A 21,737-nucleotide genomic window follows, 5' to 3' on the forward strand; every position below is an offset into this window, starting at 1 on the left:
GTCACAGTTTTGTATCATTTGCGAATGGCACTAAAACATGAAAGTAACTTCGGTAGAAGACATTGAAAAATTATAGGAAGATATAAGCAGTTTTGTAGTGGGCAGTGGATAACAACATGACGTTCAATGATAAGTTCCAGCTGCTTAGGTATGGAAAGAATGAAAAACTCAAAAGGAACACTGTATTCAAAACCAAAGAGGATCGTCAAACAGAACGAAATAAACATATGAAAGATTTGGGAATAATTATGTCAGCAGACCTTTCTTTCAATGAACACAATAAGACAAAGGTCAAGACAGGAGAATGACGGGGTGGGTAATGAGAACTTTCAAAACAGGGGAAATAATGCCAATACCTTTGATATACCTTTGAAGAGTTTCGAGAGTTTATCTACTCTCTCAGCCCGGCCATGGGCCAGGCTCGTCTGGTGCTTGCCTGATCAACCAGGCTGTTGCTGCTGGAGGCCCGCTGCCCCACATATCCGTCACAGCCTGGTTGATCTGGCACCTGGTGAAGATACTTGTCCAGTTTCCTCTTGAAGGCTTCTACACTTGTTACAGCCGTGTTTCTGATATCTTCTGGTAAGATGATGAATAGTCTGGGACCCCGGAAGTTGATGCAGTGTTCCTTTATTGTCCCCACCGCACCCCTGCTCCTCACTGGGTTTATTTTACACTTCCTACCATATCTCTCACTCCAGTATGTTGTTATGGCAGTGTGCAGATTTGGGACCAGGCCCTCGAGTATTTTCCAGGTATATATTATTATGTACCTCTCTCTCCTCCGCTCCAATGAATACATGTTCAAGACTTGCAGGTGCTTCCAGTAGTTTAGGTGTTTTACAGGCTCAATGTGAGCCGTAAACGATCTCTGTATTTGCTCCAGCTCAGATATTTCTCCTGCTTTGAACGGGGCCGTCAGCAATGAACAATATTCTAAGTGAGGGAGCACTAGCGATTTGAAGAGTGTCACCATCGGCGTTATTTGCCAATGGTGACTTTTCAAATCGCTAGTGTTCCCTCATGATATTTCTCCAACCCCATTCAGGGCTGAAGAAATATCAGAGCTGGAACATATACATAGATCGTTTACGGCCCGCAAAGAGCCAGTAAAACATTTAAATTACTGGGAACGCATTAAAGTCTTAAATATGTATTCAGTGGAGCGGAGGAGAGATACATAATAATATACCCGGAAAGTTTGTAGCTCATACCCGGAAAGTACTCGAGGGTCTCTTCCAAAATCTGCACACTGACATAACATACTGGAGCGAGAGATATGGAAGTGCAAAATAAACACAGTGAAAAGCAGGGGTGCAGTGAGCACAATAAGAGAACACTGTATCAACATCCGTGGCTCTAGATTATACAACATCTTGCCAGAAGATAACCTAGGGCTCTGGGAACTCATCAAAGGTATATCAAAGATAGAATGTTCTAGTTATCCAACTTCATATTTTCCGTGTGGCAGCGTTAACAACATCGTTGTGATCCTTGAATGCGAGACCCAGTGACATTGTTACTTTCAAGTCTCTCACAATGATCGACTGTTTTTTCCGTTTCAAATTGTTTCCTTCACTTTTCCATAGGGGAGTAACTAAAATTTGTTACCTTGTTTAAACAAACGCTACAGTAGTGTGCAAATTAATTGGGACAGAAGTAAATTTTTTGATTATCTCGTATCTTAGTCTCCGACTTAATGTAGTTTGGGTTTTCAGAAGAGTTTGCTGACTTCTGGCAACCATCCAGCTGTGTGTTACCCTGCGACTCTTGTCAGTGCTACAACAGCTGTTCCGTAAGGCTATTCCTGCAAGAGTGCTCCATGAGTAAATGTGGCTCTGCCAAATTCTCCCTATCAATTCATGATGGATGTTACACCTAGAAAGCATGCAAGTATTATAGCTCTTAGAAAACATGCTGATTTTGAGTATCAGACTGACGAAAATTTGAGCCTAGCAAAGTCAACTGTTGGATGGGTACTGAAGAGAGCAGATGACACTGGTGATTATGGATATGATGTCGAGGAAGATGTGGGAGAAAACGCAAGGCAACACATCACGATGACAAGGTTATCCTAAGAAATAGTGTGAAGGATCCCAAGAAAACCAACAAAGATCTACAGAGACATTTGGCCCCTTGAAGTTTGTAGAACTGCCAGAAACAATTACTGACTGCTGCTATGAAGAAAAAACGGCTGCAATGGGCACTCCATCATAAGGGATGAACGACAGAGGAATGAAGAAAAGTTATATTTTCAGATAAGGCGCATTCTGAAGTACTGTACATGGGTACAGATCAGTGGCAGTGAGACGGAATGAACACATTTAATAAGCGCCAAAACACCCACCTAAGATGTTTTGGGGTAGTTTCATAACTAAAATCCCTGGACGGTGTGTTATTGGGGGTAACGATGAACAGTGACAAATACAAGGCAATCCTGGCAACTTATTTGCTTCCCATTGTGGACAGAGATTTTCCTGATGGAGAAGGCATTTTCCAGCAGGATCTTGCTCCATGCCACACTTCCTGAAAAATGCCGACATTCTTCGAAGAGAGTTGGCTAAGCATTCTAAACTGGCCTGGAAACTCTCCTGATCTCAACCCAACTGAGAATCTATGGGCAATAACCAAACAAAGGATCGTGAAATAGGACTGTTCAACTGTGGAGAATCCAACTGCCTTTATTAGGACCTGATAATACGACGAAGAACTTGCCAAAATGTGTCCAACATTGGTCGATTTATGTTAAAGCGTGTAGCAATGATTATAAAAGCAAAGGGTAGTCATATCTCTTATTAAATCAATTATATGCCAAATCATTGCCGTGTATTTTTCAAATAAACATTATTTTCCAAATGAATATCTTATTTCATCACTGTCCCAATTAATATGCACACTACTGTAGCTAGCTAAGGTTTTACTTTCATGATGAGGATATCGTCAGCATCTCACTGTGGGTTCAACAGGTGAGACTGGAGGTGGGTTGTGGGCTGCGACCCTCCGTTCCACTGAGTTCAGCAGGTGTGATGGCTGGTGGGTGAAGTGGGCTTCGACCCACCCGCAATCCTGCCCCAATCTTCTTGTTAAAGCCACGTGGTTAATCCAAGCCTTGTTAATGACCACTGGAGCTGTGGTCTGGGAAGAACCGCACCTGATTGCAGAGGCAGGCGATCTCTACTAACACCACCACACTCATGATTCTCTCTTTCTCTCTCATCTGAGCTGAATGACCCACACAGGTTTACTGCTTAGCGATAGGCTGCTCACTAAAAGAAGACTATGAGTCGTTTTAAATGTGTAATTACAAAAAAATCGTTAAACCCATAGACGTAACAGGCTAGTTCCTGAAGGGTCGGTCCTTTCTAGTCCCATTTATAACTTACGCCAATCAACCACAAACACGAGAAACGTACACCATCCCAAACTTCGCAGATGGCACGAAACCGGAGATAACATGTACTTAGCAGAACGTCAAAGTATTTAGAGGGACCGATTCACAATGAAACCTGGTCTAGGACCGTGCCGCGGGGGCGATGACCCCCCCCCAGGTGACCCCACATTTTTGGAAAGTAAACTTCAGACGACTTTTCGGTCTATCCTGGACCATTCTCAGAGCTGGCGCAATGGTCGGGAAAAAAAAAAAGTTTCACTATAGACAAATTCAAGGTACATTCTGCATAAAAAAAAAAATCTACGTATTTAAACTGTCTGGAAACTCACCGACACAACAAATGAAGAACAAGACCTTGGAACAGTCATCAACAATGACCTACAGTACGGCAAGCAAAGTCTGCTGGATGAGAGCAACCAAACCCAACACAATGCTAGGTTTCATAGCTAGACATTTCAATGTATATAAGCCTTGTGTTAGATAATTATGGAGACGTTTTGGTCATAGGCCGGAAATAATGTTGAAAAATGTCTCACGACAGAAACGTCTCTATAAATATCCTAGTAGTATAAATGTGTCTTGTTTATTTTTTGATAATTGATATCATCTTTCACTTAGAAATGTCAACTACAAAATGCATGAAATAATATTTTTTGTCAGATATCTAATTTTCATGAGTAAGACAGGTGCAACAGTTAGCTACCTTTATTCCGAAACGTTTCGCCTACACAGTAGGCTTCTTCAGTCGAGTATAGAAGAGATAGCAGAACAGCAGAGACGTGAAGACGATGTGATCAGTCCATCACTCTTGAAGACGTAGTTTTAAGGTGGTCAGTCCCTCAGCCTGGAGAAAGTTTTGCTCCATAGTCTGGAAGTGTTGCACACGTGTCTTGCTTATCAACTTGTCGGTATTCTACCTGGAGGGCATTCCGGGGATCAGCCCTCCCGGTGGATCAGGGCCTGATCAATGAGGCTGTTACTGCTGGCCGCACGTAGTCCAACATACGAACCACAGCCCGGCTGATCCGGCACTGACTTTAGGTATCTGTCCAGCTCCCTCTTGAAGACAGCCAGGGGTCTATTGGTAATGCCCCTTATGGCTGGTGGGAGGCTGTTGAACAGTCTTGGGCCCCGGACACTTATTATGTTTTCTCTAGTGTACCAGTGGCGCCCCTACTTTTCACTGGAGGTATGTTGCATCGCCTGCTAAGTCTTTTGCTTTCGTATGGAGTGATTTCTGTGTGCAGATTAGGAACCAGTCCCTCCAGAATCTTCCAGGTGTAGATTATGATACATCTCTCTCTCGCCTGCGCTCCAGTGAGTACAAGTCAAGTACTTCCAGGCGTTCCCAGTAGTTAAGGTGTTTGACTGAACTTATACGTGCATTAAAGGTTCTCTGTACACTCTCTAGATCTGCAATTTCACCTGCCTTGAATGGGGATGCTAATGTACAGCAGTATTCCAGCCTTGAGAGAACAAGTGATTTAAAAAAAGGATCATCATTGGCTTAGCATCTCTTAGTCTTGAAAGTTCTCATTATCCATCTTATCAGTTTCTCGCAGATGTGATAGTGGCATTGTTGTGATCCTTGAAGGTGAGATCGTCGGACAATGCCACACCCAGGTCCTTCACATTACTTTCCCGCTCTATTGTATGATTAGAGTTTGTAGTATACTCAGTCCTAGCTATTATTTCCTCCAGTTTTCCAAAACGGGGTAGTTGGAAGTGGTCTTCATTGAACATGATATTGTTCTCCGTAGCCCATTGGAAAACTTGGTTTATATCATCTTGGAGATTCGCCGTGTCCTCAAGCTCTTCACTTTTGACAGCTTCCAATTTAACTCTGTTTACCACTATTCTTTGTGTGCGATTGGTTAGAAAGTTGAAGATCCAGCTGCCTACTTTGCCAGTTATCCCTTTAGCACGCATTCTGTGTGCTATTACACCATGATGGCACTAGTCAAAGGCTTTTGCAAAATCTGTTTATACTACATCTGCATTCTGTTTGTTTTCCAGTGCATCTAGGACCATATCATAGTGGTCCAATAGCTGCGAGAGGCAGGAGCGACCTGGTCTGAAACCATGTTGCCCTGGGTTGTGCAATTTTTGGGAGTCCAAGTGGTTTGCTATCCTGCTTCTTAGAACGCTTTCAAAGATTTTTATGATGTTCTTAGCTACTGCTTTGCTGCCACCTTTATGGAGTGGGGCTATATCCGTAGTTTGTAGTGACTGTGGAATCTCACCTGTGTCTATTCTCTTTCTCCATTGCATACTTAGGGCCCGTGAGAGGGATTTTTTGCAGCTCTTAATGAACACCGAGCTCCACGAGTCTGGGCCTGGGGCTGAGTGCATGGGCATGTCGTCGATGGTTTTCTCGAAGTCTAGTGGAGTTAGGGTTATGTCAGAAATTTGGCATACATTGGCAGGGTTTTGAAGCTCATTCATGAAAAAATTGCTTGGATTGTCTATCGTTAGACTGGTTAGTGGCTCGCTGAACACAGTCATATTGAGATTTCAGTATCTCACTCATTTCTTTGTTGTCGTCTGTGTAGGATCCATCTTGTCTGAGCAGGGGCCCTATACCAGAAGTGGTTTTCGTCTTGTTTTTTGCCATATGAAAAATATTTCGAATTTTTCAATTTCACTAATCACTTTTAGCTCCTCTTGTCTCTCCTGGATCCTGTACGAGTCCTTTAACTTTAGCTCAATATTTTCCACTTCCCTGGTTAACGCTTCCTTCCGTGTTTCAGATAATCTGGCATTCTTGAGGAGCTCAGTGATTTTTTTTCGCCTTCTCCTATAGAGGGAGCTTTTTTTCTCTCCAGTTTACTTCTTTTCTTCTTTTTTCTTAGGAGAATATGCCTTGAACATACTATTTTCATATTCACTCTTAATTTTCATCTAAGACAAAGGTAAACTAGTGAGAGTGCAGAGAACATGGGCGAAACGGCATATTGCTAACAAGTATGAAAAGAACCCAAAAAGCTCTACCTGGAGGTTACCTACCTGGAGGTTATTCCGGGGATCAACGCCCCCGCGGCCCGGTCCACGACCAGGCCTCCCGATGGATCAGGGCCTGATCAACTAGGCTGTTACTGCTGGCCGCACGCAGTCCGACGTACGAGCCACAGCCCGGCTGATCCGGCACTGACTTTAGGTATCTGTCCAGCTCTCTCTTGAAGGCAGCCAGGGGTTTATTGGCAATTCCCCTAATGCTTGATGGGAGGCTGTTGAACAGTTTTGGGCCCCGGACACTTATGGTGTTTTCTCTTAGTGTACCAATGGCGCCCCTACTTTTTATTGGGGGCATTTTGCATCGCCTGCCCAGTCTTTTACTTTCGTAGGGAGTGATTTCTGTGTGCAGATTTGGGACCATTCCTTCCAAGATTTTCCAAGTGTAGATTATGATATATCTCTCCCTCCCTGACACATTTCACTTTGTGTACAGCTTTATTAAGATATCAGCAATATAGCTGTACATAGGGCGAAATATTGTCCCAGTAAAGCTTATTCTTCGTATGCTCATCAAGAAAAATTATATGAAGACCAACCGCTTCTTCACCTCACTCAGAAAACACACGACTGGTGATCTCAAACTAAAAATACTAAATACATTTGATACGGAAAAATAAGGATAATTTAAAGTGTCAAGTAACGCAAAACAACGACAATAAACTCCGAGCCAAGTGGTACAACACTAAAGTGGGTGAATATGATAATGGTATACAATACCGACAAGCTGATAAGTAAGACATGTACAACAGTTGGGTATCTTTATTCCGAAACGTTTTGCATACGGAGTAGGCTACTGTGGAGGCGAAACGTTCAGGAATAAAGATACGTAACTGTTGCACACGTGTCTTACTATCAATTAAAGTTGGTATTTTTTTTTTTTGAGCAGACTGCCCTTTCAATTCTAGTTGAAAATGAGTAAGAACTAGATTTAGCTAAGTATGAGTTAGACCTGACTAGCTTGGGCTAGTGGATATGGAAACGGTATACAATACCGACAGGTTGGTAACACACATGCAACAGGTAGGTCTGAGGCATTGTTCCCTCCTTAACTGGAGGCGACTTGGACCTGACTAGCCTAGGCCAGTAGGTGAGGTGGACCTGCCTAGCATGGGCCCGTAGGCCTGCTCCAGTGGCTACTTCTTTATATCCTTATGTATCAATGTTGAGGGTAATTCTGACTACTGCAACACATTCTGGCACCACCAGTGATTAACTAAACGAGAGCAAAAGACTTGGCAGACGATGCACCATCCCCCCAATGAAAAGCAGGGGTGTCACTAGCACGTTAAGAGACCATACAATAAGTGTCAGGGGCCCCGAGACTGTTCAACTGCCTCCCAGCATACATAAGGGGGATTACCAACAGACCCCTGGCAGTCAAGCTGGCACTGGACAAGCACCTAAAGTCGGTTCCTGACCAGCCGGGCTGTGGCTCGTACGTTGGTTTGCGTGCAGCCAACAGTAACAGCCTGGTTGATCAGGCTCTGATCCACCAGGAGGCCTGGTCACAGACCGGGCCGCGGGGGCGTTGACCCCCGGAACTCTCTCCAGGTAAACATCTGGGTATCTTTATTATAGAGGTTTCACCAACCAGTGGCTTTATCGATACAAATTCAAGGACATAACTGGAAGACAGGAGAACTATGTACAGAAGATGAGGGAATCAGTCCCTCAGCCTTCGAGTTGAAGAGCACCGTACCGAGCGTGATACACGTCAAGAATGGGGCCATTAGGCCCGCAGCAGGACTAATGACCCATACTAGGCAAGTCAAAGTCAAATTTGAACGTTTCCAGTTGTTCAGACACCACTTTGCCAAACGAATGTCATATATTTTTTTTAAATTGCTTTTACATGTGCTTCCTTAGGCTTATGTAGCTAATCTAACAACCTAATCAGACTTAAAATAATGCAAATGGAATTTGTATCTTCACCAGGTGCCAGATCAACTAGGCTGTGATGGATATGTGGGTCAGCGGGCCACCAACAGCAAGAGCCTGGTTGACCTGGCTAGCACCAGAGCACCCTGGCCAGGCTATATTAAAGGTATATTGGAGGTAAAGGTAACGTGGAAAAATTATCGCTGAGAATCTCGAGAAAATTTAGTCAAATGATTAATAATTTTTATTAAGTTGTTGAGGTACTTAGCATGTGAGTCATCCAGCACCTGAACATAGGAGCGTAGCTACCTCTCTTTGGATTAAGAGCCTCTTACCAGCATCAAAGTAAACTCTTTGGAGGGTGAAGTAGAGTAGAGTCAAAGCAAGGTTCCGAAATTCCACTTTCACTATTAAATGTCCAAGAAGGCTTTTAAGAGCGGTAATTTTTTTATCCAACCTTTTCCCCGTGCGGTATTGTGACCGGCGGGAGGGTGGGGAGAGAGCCTTCTGTTATATTATTCTTGCTTCAACTGTCATCAGATAATCTAGGTGTGAAGTATTAGGCTACCACCTATCTGCCTTCCCAAGAGCTTTCATACTTGACTCTTACTCTCTCCCACTCCCTTCCCCCAATCTCTCTCTCTTAATGAAGGCCAAGCTGGTTAATTCCAAGAAGGGTTAGAACCAGAGGAAACACTTGGGTATCACGGGGGCACCACAGGCCAGAATGAGCCTGGTTGGCGGTCCATTCTCGGACATCCTCCATTCCAGCCCCCTCCCCACCGCTCTTTTATCTACACCCACAAAGCAAAAAATATACAAAAAAAAAAAAAAAAAAAAAAACAGAGGGAGCAGGGTCCAGCCCTAGGGTCGGGCCGGTGGGTTAGTGGAGGGAGGGAGGGTTTGGTGGGGGGTTGGGGAGACGAGAGAGGGAAGGGAGAGGTTGGCCCTTCACTACATCCCACCATTCCACCCAGCGACCCCTAGGCTATCTCCCTTCCCCCTTCCCCTGCCGTTCTGTCGCACCAGTACACACTGCTGCTGCTGAGTTTTGAGTGGTGTTGGTGGGTGTTACTCCCTCATTGAAATAAAGACGCTCGAGTAGCAGCAGCAGCATATACAGAAGCAGCATTAGCACCATTACTCCACCACCATCCTCACCACAAGCAGCAGCACCACACAGTTGAGCAGACAAGTTGAGTGGTGTGAGCACTGGGGGGACCACCAGCTCATCTCTCCACATGCACAGGCATTTTTCACGCCATACGCCATCGCAATTTCCTGCAAACCCTGGTGGCAGCCGCCCCTTCCTCCACACCCTGGTGGCGGCAGCCGCCCCTTCCTCCACACCCTGGTGGCGGCAGCCGCCCCTTCCTCCACACCCTGGTGGCGGCAGCCGCCCCTTCCTCCACACCCTGGTGGCGGCAGCCGCCCCTTCCTCCACACCCTGGTGGCGGCAGCCGCACACCCTGGTGGCCGCCCCTTCCTCCACACCCTGGTGGCGGCAGCCGCCCCTTCCTCCACACCCTGGTGGCGGCAGCCGCCCCTTCCTCCACACCCTGGTGGCGGCAGCCGCCCCTTCCTCCACACCCTGGTGGCGCCCCCCTTCCTCCACACCCTGGTGGCAGCAGCGCCCCTTCCTCCACACCCTGGTGGCGGCAGCCGCCCCTTCCTCCACACCCTGGTGGCAGCAGCCGCCCCTTCCTCCACACCCTGGTGGCGGCAGCCGCCCCTTCCTCCACACCCTGGTGGTGGCAGCCGCCCCTTCATCCACACCCTGGTGGCAGCAGCCGCCCCTTCCTCCACACCCTGGTGGCGGCAGCCGCCCCTTCCTCCACACCCTGGTGGCAGCCGCCCCTTCCTCCACACCCTGGTGGCGGCAGCCGCCCCTTCCTCCACACCCTGGTGGCGGCAGCCGCCCCTTCCTCCACACCCTGGTGGCGGCAGCCGCCCCTTCCTCCACACCCTGGTGGCAGCAGCCGCCCCTTCCTCCACACCCTGGTGGCGGCAGCCGCCCCTTCCTCCACACCCTGGTGGCAGCCGCCCCTTCCTCCACACCCTGGTGGTGGCAGCCGCCCCTTCATCCACACCCTGGTGGCAGCAGCCGCCCCTTCCTCCACACCCTGGTGGCGGCAGCCGCCCCTTCCTCCACACCCTGGTGGCGGCAGCCGCCCCTTCCTCCACACCCTGGTGGCGGCAGCCGCCCCTTCCTCCACACCCTGGTGGCGGCAGCCGCCCCTTCGTCCACACCCTGGTGGTGGCAGCCGCCCCTTCCTCCACACCCTGGTGGCGGCAGCCGCCCCTTCCTCCACACCCTGGTGGCGGCAGCCGCCCCTTCCTCCACACCCTGGTGGCAGCCGCCCCTTCCTCCACACCCTGGTGGCAGCAGCCGCCCCTTCCTCCACACCCTGGTGGCGGCAGCCGCCCCTTCCTCCACACCCTGGTGGCGGCAGCCGCCCCTTCCTCCACACCCTGGTGGCGGCAGCCGCCCCTTCCTCCACACCCTGGTGGCGGCAGCCGCCCCTTCCTCCACACCCTGGTGGCGGCAGCCGCCCCTTCCTCCACACCCTGGTGGCAGTCGCCCCTTCCTCCACACCCTGGTGGTGGCAGCCGCCCCTTCATCCACACCCTGGTGGCGGCAGCCGCCCCTTCCTCCACACCCTGGTGGCGGCAGCCGCCCCTTCCTCCACACCCTGGTGGCAGCCGCCGCCCCTTCCTCCACACCCTGGTGGCGGCAGCCGCCCCTTCCTCCACACCCTGGTGGCGGCAGCCGCCCCTTCCTCCACACCCTGGTGGCGGCAGCCGCCCCTTCCTCCACACCCTGGTGGCGGCAGCCGCCCCTTCCTCCACACCCTGGTGGCAGCAGCCGCCCCTTCCTCCACACCCTGGTGGCGGCAGCCGCCCCTTCCTCCACACCCTGGTGGCAGCCGCCCCTTCCTCCACACCCTGGTGGTGGCAGCCGCCCCTTCATCCACACCCTGGTGGCAGCAGTCGCCCCTTCCTCCACACCCTGGTGGCGGCAGCCGCCCCTTCCTCCACACCCTGGTGGCAGCCGCCGCCCCTTCCTCCACACCCTGGTGGCGGCAGCCGCCCCTTCCTCCACACCCTGGTGGCGGCAGCCGCCCCTTCCTCCACACCCTGGTGGCGGCAGCCGCCCCTTCCTCCACACCCTGGTGGCGGCAGCCGCCCCTTCCTCCACACCCTGGTGGCGGCAGCCGCCCCTTCCTCCACACCCTGGTGGCGGCAGCCGCCCCTTCCTCCACACCCTGGTGGCGGCAGCCGCCCCTTCCTCCACACCCTGGTGGCGGCAGCCGCCCCTTCCTCCACACCCTGGTGGCAGCAGCCGCCCCTTCCTGTCTCCTGGACGAGGTATTGGAGGAGAAATTCTTTCCGGTATCGAAGAAAATTGCTATTTGAAAAGAACTTAGCTGATAACTCTTTGTATCCAAAAATTTAACTTTCAAAGACTCAAAACGCGTTATCACATCCCGGATGTGAAGAAAATAATGAATAACAACCTTCAAACCTACGAGATACCAATCCAATACTGGTTCTAAGTCGCTTGTCTTCTCTAGGTTGGAATACTGCTCTACACTAACAGTCCATTTTAAGGTGGGCAAAATTACAGACTTAGACAATGTACCGAGAACCTTCACAACATATAAGGGGAATTACCAATAGACCCCTAGGTGTCTTCAAGACCCCTGGTTTTTCTTCAAGACCCTTGGTTGTCTTCAAGACCCTTGGTTGTCTTCAAGACCCTTGGTTGTCTTCAAGGCCCCTGGTTGTCTTCAAGACCACTGGTTGTCTTCAAGACCACTGGTTGTTTTCAAGACCACTGGTTGTCAAGACCCCTGGTTTTTCTTCAAGACCCTTGGTTGTCTTCAAGACCCTTGGTTGTCTTCAAGACCCTTGGTTGTCTTCAAGGCCCCTGGTTGTCTTCAAGACCACTGGTTGTCTTCAAGACCACTGGTTGTCTTCAAGACCACTGGTTGTCTTCAAGACCACTGGTTTTTCTTCAAGGCCCTTGGTTGTCTTCAAGGCCCTTGGTTGTCTTCAAGGCCCTTGGTTGTCTTCAAGAGGGAGCTGGACACAAAGTCAGTACCTGACCAACCGAGCTGTGGTTCCTACGTTTGGTTGACGTGCGGCCAGCAGTAACAACCTGGTTGATCAGTCCCTGATCTACCACCAGGCGTGGTCATGGACCATGCCGCGGGGGAGTTGACCCTCGGAATACCTCCAGGTATGTATAAATACGGTCAAGCACGATTTCGTGAGTCAAGTACGTAAAGTACCAGGAACGTCTCAAGTCCCTCAGCCTGTATTCCTTGGAACGAAGGTGAGAAAGGTGCATCATAATTTACACTTGGAAAATCCTAAAGGGACTGGTCCCGGACCTGCGTGCGCGCACACAGTTCACTCCTTAAGCAAGAGACTCCGCATACACTGTAAAATGTCCCTGCTAAAACGCGGGAGTACCATGCGTATATTAAGAGAACATAATAAGTGTAAGGGGCCCAAGACTCCTCAATGGCCCTCGATCATAAAGGGGGATTACCAACAGACCCATCTTCATGAGGGAACTTGATAAGTTCACGTTAGTTCTTGACTAGTTCCCTGTGGTTCGAACGTAGGATTGAATGCGGCCAGCAGTAACAGCCTGGTTGATCAGGCTTTGATCCACCAGGTCTGATCTAGGACCGGGCCGTGGAGGCTACTAACCCCGAAAACATCCTTCATGCATTCAGGAAGTTGCTATGGCCCTCCTCCCCAACACTGACCACACAAACAATTCATATTCATATGAATACACAGGCTCTGGGGGCAGAGGTTGCAAACCTCACTCAAGGATAAGGACCTCAGAGTACTATACTGAGCATATCGCCCGAGGCTTACATCAACTGAATAATTGCTCCAGCAAATGCACATCGAGATCAGCTGCTGTCATGGATTACACTGCCAATATGTTGGGTGGACAAATGTAACATGCAAATTGGGTTTGCTGATTGTGTCTGCAAGAGTTACAAATGGTACACGAATCTTTTCTTCAATCTTGTACACATGCCAATGCTTAATGCATGTTGCAGTAGGCCTACGAAAGAAAGCCCTAAACTCGTAGGGACCATGGAGCACTTGAACAGTGGGAGATAATATGGTATGATTCAAGGAATAGCTAGTTCCAATATCTCAAAAAAAAAAAAAAAAAAAAAGCCCTCTATGAGCCTCAAGGCACTCCCCCTTGAATGAACGTGGCTGCTGAGCAACTGCAAGAAATTTAAAATCTGCACTAGTGTTACTAGTGGTGCGAGGATAGTTTCTAGTATATGCAGTTGTCGGTCAGCTGGCCCACATAACCATCACAGCCTGGTTGATCTGGAACTTGTCTGACGTAGTGATTCAGTTTGCTCCTGAAAGCTTTAACATTTGTTCCAGCAATATTTCGAATGAAGATTTAAATACATGTCTAAATCTAAACGGTATACAATACCGACATCTTGTATTGTACTGTATACCGTTCTTGTACAATATTTCTAAAACATGCTGGTAGCAGCAGGTTGAAGTCCTGGACCACGGATGTTGAAACTTCTCTTGGACTGACCACCATCTTTCAGAGATGAAGGAATCATCACCTCTACTACTACTACTACTCTACTACTACTATATTACTACTACTACTACTACAACTACTACAACTACTACACGGTGTTATTGTGGTCACGGCACAACTGCTTTTTACTGGGTTTATTTCACACTTCCTCCCACAATTTTTTATCCAGTACACTGTTATGGTAGAAGGTCTGGGACTAGGTAGGCCCAGAGAACATTCAAGAGCATTTTGATGTATTCCCATTAATTTCAATACTTTACTGGCTCTTTGCGGAAAGTAAACTATATCTCTGTGATGTTGCCAGCTCTGCCCTGCATTATAATTATAATCAAGGGGGAACGCTAAACCCGTAGGATTATACAATGCATGTGGGGGGGATGGAAGGTATTCAGGCTCAATTCTGGGAACCTGAGGACAGATCCAATTCCCCAGATCAAGAGCCCCCACCAACGTCAAGGAACCTCCTCTGAGGGGTCTACCCTGCAGTAAACTTTGTACTCCTTAACCTAAAGAGCTGTGATATTTCGGACTGGAACACCAACAATAAAAATTTAGAACATTGTGACTCCTTTTGTCTCGTGTTTTAAACTTTTCGTTTACATCATTAACAGATTTTCAACGAGGATTTACACAGATGTATCTTACACGGACTACACGTATACTGACAGGCAGCAAGTCAGCTGTTATAAATACAATTACATAGATTATCATACATGGCAGGATATGTGTAGATTACCTAATATAACCCAAGTTTTGCACCCTGGCAGGACTGTTAGGCTCTCTGCCTCTTGACTCTGCAAGATGACTAATAAATGTAACACGTATACTTCCATTCAGAATATATTTATGTTTATTACCATGACTGTTTTAACACTTCTTATGCCGGTAATGCTGCCTTTCCAAAGTCGGGGGCCGGGTCTGAGACCGGGTCTGAGACCGGGTCAGGCCAGGTCTGAGACTGGGTCTGAGACCAGGGCCACTAAGGTGATGGACCCCTAGACCAGCATACAATGATGAATGAAATTGATTTAACCAAAGAAAAACAGAATACATTTCCACTAGTTCCAATATGAACTGATCCAATGATAGCTGTACTTAGGCTAAACTTACTGTTGTTTTAGCAAACTATGCAAGTTTTTACCAAGATCGTGTACACAGCATAAAAATAATTGATACAATAGTCTTGCGAGCATACAGAGACTACGGCACAAAGTAATCACGTATATAAACTTAACCTAGCATAGCCTAAGACAGTTCAAACGTTTTGCCTTCCTGGTAGGCTTCTCCAGTCAAATATTGAAGATAATAAACTGGAGGCATATCATGTAGTTTCAACAATAGATATTAACGTGTCTGTATTATAAACCACTTTCAGTATACCCTAATAAAGTCAATGTGACTATTTCCAGACTTAACGATATCCCTTTAATGTCAGTAATATTACTATCATATAACGCATTACGAACTATAGGTTTATTATATATATATATATATATATATATATATATATATATATATATATATATATATATATATATACATGCATATATATATATATATATATATATATATATATATATATATATATATATATATATATATATATATATATATATATATATATATATATATATACATTATATACATGCATAATATATATATATACATTATATACATGAATATATATATATAATATACATTATATACATGCATAATATATATATATATATATATATACATATACATGCATATATATATATATATATATATAATATATATATATATATATATATATATATATATATATATACATTATATACATGCATAATATATATATATATATATATATATATATATATATATATATATATATATATATATATATATATATATACATTATATACATGCATAATATATATATATATAAATTATATATATAATACATATAATATATATTATATATATAATATATTATATATAATATATATTCCTTATTAAGATGTCGGAATACTGTTCTGAGGTTTGCTAGGCGCCCATATGCTGCAGCAGTTATTTGGTTGATGTGCGCTTTAGGAGATGTGCCTGGTGTTATACTCACCCCAAGATCTTTTTCCTTGAGTGAGGTTTGTAGTCTCTGACCCCCTAGACTGTACTCCGTCTGCGGTCTTCTTTGCCCTTCCCCAATCTTCATGACTTTGCACTTGGTGGGGTTGAACTCCAGGAGCCAGTTGCTGGACCAGGCCTGCAGCCTGTCCAGATCCCTTCGTATTTCTGCCTGGTCCTCGTTCGACTGAATTCTTCTCAACTTCACATCATCTACAAACAGGGACACTTCGGAGTTTATTCCTTCCGTCATGTCGTTCACAAATACAAGAAACAGTACTGGTCCTAGGACTGATCCCTGTGGCACCCCGCTCGTTACAGGTTCCCACTGACACCTCGCCACGTACCATGACTCGCTGCTGTCTTCCTGATAGGTATTCCCTGATCCATTGTATTGCCTTCCATGCTATCCCTGCTTGGTCCTCCAGTTTCGAACTGCGGAACTGTGTCAAACGCCTTCTTACAGCCCAAGAAAACGCGATATATATATTTTACATACATCTGACAATAGACCGCTGCAACCACAAATTGGTGAGTACATAATCTAGGATAACCTAATAAAGTCAATGTGGTTAATATTCACTGTGGTACATATTATGTAAAAAAATTCTACGCCATTCATTGGGTACATCTAATTGTCATTCATTATTATTATAAGAGTTAAGGTTACGCAATATAATGTCTTATAAGGTTTGTACATGACGAACTTTTCTAACCTCTTAACATGCGGTAAATACGTATTAAAGTCTGAATGGCGATGTAATGGTTAAATATGTTTTTCGGAGTTATGCAGCAGTTACATAAGTTTGATGGAGTTGTTCTTGAGTGAGGAAGAGCAAAAAAAAAAAAAAGAAAAAAAAAAAAAAGTTTTGTCGAGATCCACAAGTGGTTGTTGGTGGGAGCACCACACTGCCAGGCGCACGCTGTTATCTCCACTACCACAACCATTATCTCTCTATCTTTACTGTATGTGTGTCACCAGCACCATGACTGAAGCACAAGTAACCTTGTAGTATGTAGTAACTCAACACCTAGAACTTGGGACCAACAATAAAAGCATGAGAATGACAGCATTACTGTTGTCCTTGTTCTACTTCCACCTTCATTACATACTATTCATGGTGACTTAAACAATCTTATGTAAGTAAAATGTTTGATATTTTATATAAATATATATATATTCTAGCCGTAGGAGTTACCAGGGACACGTCTATTGGTCCTAGGAATGAACTTTCATTTTCAGTGAAGCAACAGCAAAATATGGATATAGTTGAGAGAAATGAATCCTTAAACAGTAATGGCGTAGAATACTACCTTAATATGCAGAGTTATGGTTATCCACGGCGATAATAGTAATCCAGTATTATTATATTAGAGGAGTAGAGTAAGCACAGCAGCCTGTGTAAGGACCCACTACACACTGCTGGTGGGTTAGAGCTTTGGTGGAGTGGGGAACCCACCCAGCCAACTCCCATCTCCTTCGTACTTTCCTCTTTCAGACCAAAAAATGCGTTTCAAGTCATTAAGACGTTTCGAGAGAGACCCTAACTTAATATTAATTACGAGAGAGTTTATTATAAAACTGCAGAGTGGATGTTAGAGGTCAGTGAAGTGCTTGCTGAGTCTTGTAAATGAACTGGCAACATTTCGTCCCCTAGAGCGTTGACATATTACGGGGTGGGAATTATTGGACTTTAAATCCGGTCCTTGTTTGGGTTAGTAAACAAGTGTGTGCCACGTGAGGGTGACTTTTCTCAAAAGTCACCAGGGGACACCTTGAAAATACTGCCCCATACTAGCAGAAAGAAACAGTTAATGAAATGGTAGGCGCCACCTCCCCACCGTGGCCGGGGGCGTCGCGGAGGGGTCGCAGAGGATGGTCGGGGGTTATGGGGGGATTGTGGGGGCAGGGGGCGTGTGAGGGGGCGGCGGTCAGGGGGTTGGGGGGCCTCCACATAAACGCACACAGGGGCCAACAAAGGGGGGCGCCCAGCAACCGTTACAGCCATGACTGGAGAGTTGGTTGACACTGAGAGAGGGACCCAACACCTTCCCCTGTCGCACCCTGGCTCTCAACAGTACCTATACACACCATATCTAACCTATCATACTACTAAAATAACTAACAACCATTGAAAATGTTGTATACTTCAGCCTCGCATCAGCGTGTTATATCTAAAGCACTGCAACTAGTCACAAAGATGTAATCCACAAGCACACTACCAGTTAAGAACACTTTAATCCCTAAAACAGGGATTAAAGTAAACTCGGAGTACACACAGTGAGAAGATATACATGCCTCTCGGTGTATACACACTGAGATATACGCCTCGCAAAGATATACATACACTGAGATATCCGCCTGTGTATATATCCTGTACTTCGCGTTCAGGGTCTTCTCAGACTTTTCCTAGAGGCCCTCACTGTAACACCCCCTACACTCCTTACCTCTAACCACTCCTAAAAAAAAAAACATGGTGTAGTCCAATAATTATCGCGGCCACTAGTGTCTTCCATTATTTACCAAAGGCACAGCCAATATATTTTGCAGTATATAAGGCCACAACATCACTCTCAAAACCTCTATACATTTGTCAAAAAAAAAAAAATACTGTAGTTCCTTCCCATATCAATTGAGAAAAAATCAATGCCATTTTTTGTGGGCCGCGTACAGACAGTAGTCTGTTTAAAGCCTAGCAACTTCACTTGTACACTACCAATCAACAATACACTTTCCCCTAAAATGGGTATTAAAGTAAGTTTCATTGTGAATAGATATACACCTCCTGGTGTATACTCTAGTATATAAAGTGATATATACCTCTAGGAATATATACGCTAATATGCATCTCTCGGTGTACATACACTAAAATATGCATCTATTGGTGCATATACAGATAGACCTCTCCATGTATATACATAGATATACGTGCGTATATACCCTGTATAGCTGGAGATGGTGTGTGGAGACTGGAGCAGTGGGAGGTAGTGTCTGCCTCCCTGGTAATAACAAGGTCCACTAGCCTCTTGCGTCAGAGCAGTGGTTAGGGTCCGTATATGTATTAAATCACCCCAGCCAGTCAGCCAGCCGACCAACCGGCCAGCCAGCCAGTCAGGTTTCTCTGCACTTAAGATCAGTGTTATGGCTTTGGGCTCACAACTGAAGTCCCGGGATCGAACCCGGATTAGTGGAAACGTTAGTGATTCTTTTAATCTGTTGCCCAGGTTCACCTAGCAGCAAGTAGATACCTGGGTATTAGTTGACTGTTGTGGATACCATCCTGGGGAAGAGGACCTAAGGACCACCTAGTCAGTACCTGACTAGCAGGGCTGTGGTTCGTACGTCGGTCTGTGTGTGGCCGGCAGTAACAGCCTGGTTGATCAGGCCCTGATCCACCGCGAGGCCTGGTCATGGACTGGGCCGCGGGGGCGTCGACCCTCGGTATACCCTCCAGGTATACGGTGAATATGCCACACTACTTGGCTTACTTGAGTTATCCTGGGTTACTAACCCACCGGATTAATAATCCCAATAAAATCTACAAAAGAATTTTTCTGTGAATCACCTTGACTATTGTAATTATTATTACTGGATAATACACAAGTAACCCGCACATAGGAGGAACTTACGACATTTTGGTCCGATCTGGACCATTTACAAAGTCACAGTGTGACTGGAGAGTTTACCTGGAGAGAGTTTCGGGGGTCAATGCCCCCACGGCCCGGTCTGTGACCAGGCCTCCTGGTGGATCAGCGCCTGATCAACCAGGCTGTTGCTGCTGGCTGCACGCAAACCAACGTACGAGCCACAGCCCGGCTGATCAGGAACACTGTAAATGGTCCAAATTATTTGTGTATTCTTCCAGCCACAGTATTGTGCTTTTGTTCTTTATTACTGGATAAACTTAGTGTGAAGGATCAGTTAAAAACAGAATTGAGGATCAAGTAAAACAGTGTGAATAATCAAATAAGTGTGTGGAGGATCAAATAAAACAGTGTGGAGGATCAAAAACTGTGTGGAGGATCAAATAAAACAGTGTGGAGGATCAAAAACAGTGTGGAGGATCAAATAAAACAGTGTGGAGGATCAAATAAAACAGTGTGGAGGATCAAATAAAAGTGTGGAGGATCAAATAAAACAGTGTGTGGAGGAACAACTCAAACATTTCCTTTTCACCAGACACATCATCTTAATACATTCACTTTCTTTACCATCGCCTGCACACCTCCTTATAATTACACACACGCGTGCGCTCACACACACGCCCTCACACCACACACACACGCGCGCGCTCACACCACAAAAACACGCGCGCTCACACACACACACACACACAGTTTCATACAAGAGATTAGTGCAAAAGCTGGAGGATCAGGCAGATATTACAACAGGAAAGGCACTGAATTGGATCAGAGAATACCTGACAGGAGGACAACAGCAAGTCATGGTACGTGACGAGGTGTCAAACTGGGCGTCTGTGACAAGTGGGAGTTCAATAGGGGTCAGTCCAGGACCGGTGCTGTTTCTGGTATATGTGAAGGACATGACGGAAGGGGTAGACTCAGAAGTGTCAATGTTTGCAGACGATGTGAAGCTAATGAGGAGAATTCAATTGGATGAGGATCAGGCAGGAATACAGGACAAGCTGCAAGCTTGATCCAGCAACTGGCTCCTGGAGTTTAACTCCACCCACTGCAAAGTCAGAAAGATTAGGGAAGGGCAAAGAAGACCACAGACGGAGTACAAACTAGGAAGCCAAAGACTGCAAACCTCACTCAAGGCAAAGAATCTTGGGGTAAGTATAATACCTGAGGCACACATCAACCAAATAACTGCTGCAGCACATGGACGCCTGGCAAACCTAAGAACAGCGTTCCGACACCTCAGTAAGGAATCGTTCAAGACTCTGCACCGTGTACGTCAGGCCTATATTGGAGTATGCAACACCAATTTCGAACCCACAACTGATCAACCACGTCAAGAAATTAGAGAGTGCAAAGGTTTGCAGCAAGACTAGTCCCAGAGCTAAGGGGCATATCCTACGAGAGGTTAAGGGAAATCGACCTGACAACACTAGAGGACATGAAGGATAGGGAGGACATGATAACAACATATAAAATACTGAGAGGAATTGACAAGGTGGATAGGGACTGCTTGTTTCAGAGATGGGACACAGCAACAATGGGTCACAATTGGAAGTTGAATACTCAGATAAGTCACAGGGATGTTAGGAGGTATTTTTTCATTCATAGAGTTTTCAGGAAGTAGAACAGTCTGGTGATGTAGTAGAGGCAGGATTCATATATAGCTTCAAGAAGAGGTATGATAAAGCTCATGGAACCGGGAGAGGACCTAGTAGCGACCAATGAAGAGGCGGGGCCAGGAGCTATGCCTCAACCCCTGCAACCACAATTAGGTGAGTACAGGAACTGTGAATCGACCCTTGCAACCACATAGAGGTGAGCACACACACTAGCGAAAAGGCGGGGTCAGGAGCTGTGCATCGATCCCTGCAACCACTTATAGGTGAGCACACACATACACACGAGCTGTGAACTGACCTCTGCAACCACAAATAGGTGAGTACACACAGGCGGGCAAGAATAACGGGAAAAGCATAACAATGGATCAAGGCATATCTGATAGGAAGGAGACAGCGAGTGATTGTCCATGGAGGTGTCGGAATGGGTGCACGTAACGAGTGGGGTTCCGTGGATCAGTACTAGGGCCGGTGCTGTTTC

At 46.1% G+C, this 21,737-nt stretch overlaps 1 protein-coding gene across 1 annotated transcript in view; it reads right to left on the reverse strand.

The window, feature by feature from the left end:
- LOC138854687 (zinc finger and BTB domain-containing protein 14-like) overlaps nt 1-17,465 on the reverse strand; it is a gene marked incomplete in the record, with an annotated part of 48,044 nt that extends 30,579 nt beyond the window's left edge. The window contains 1 exon segment of the mRNA XM_070099350.1: nt 17,310-17,465.
- Nucleotides 17,466-21,737: the final 4,272 nt, after the last annotated feature.

Source organism: Cherax quadricarinatus, chromosome 67, assembly GCF_038502225.1.
Source record: "Cherax quadricarinatus isolate ZL_2023a chromosome 67, ASM3850222v1, whole genome shotgun sequence".
NCBI lineage: Eukaryota > Metazoa > Arthropoda > Malacostraca > Decapoda > Parastacidae > Cherax > Cherax quadricarinatus.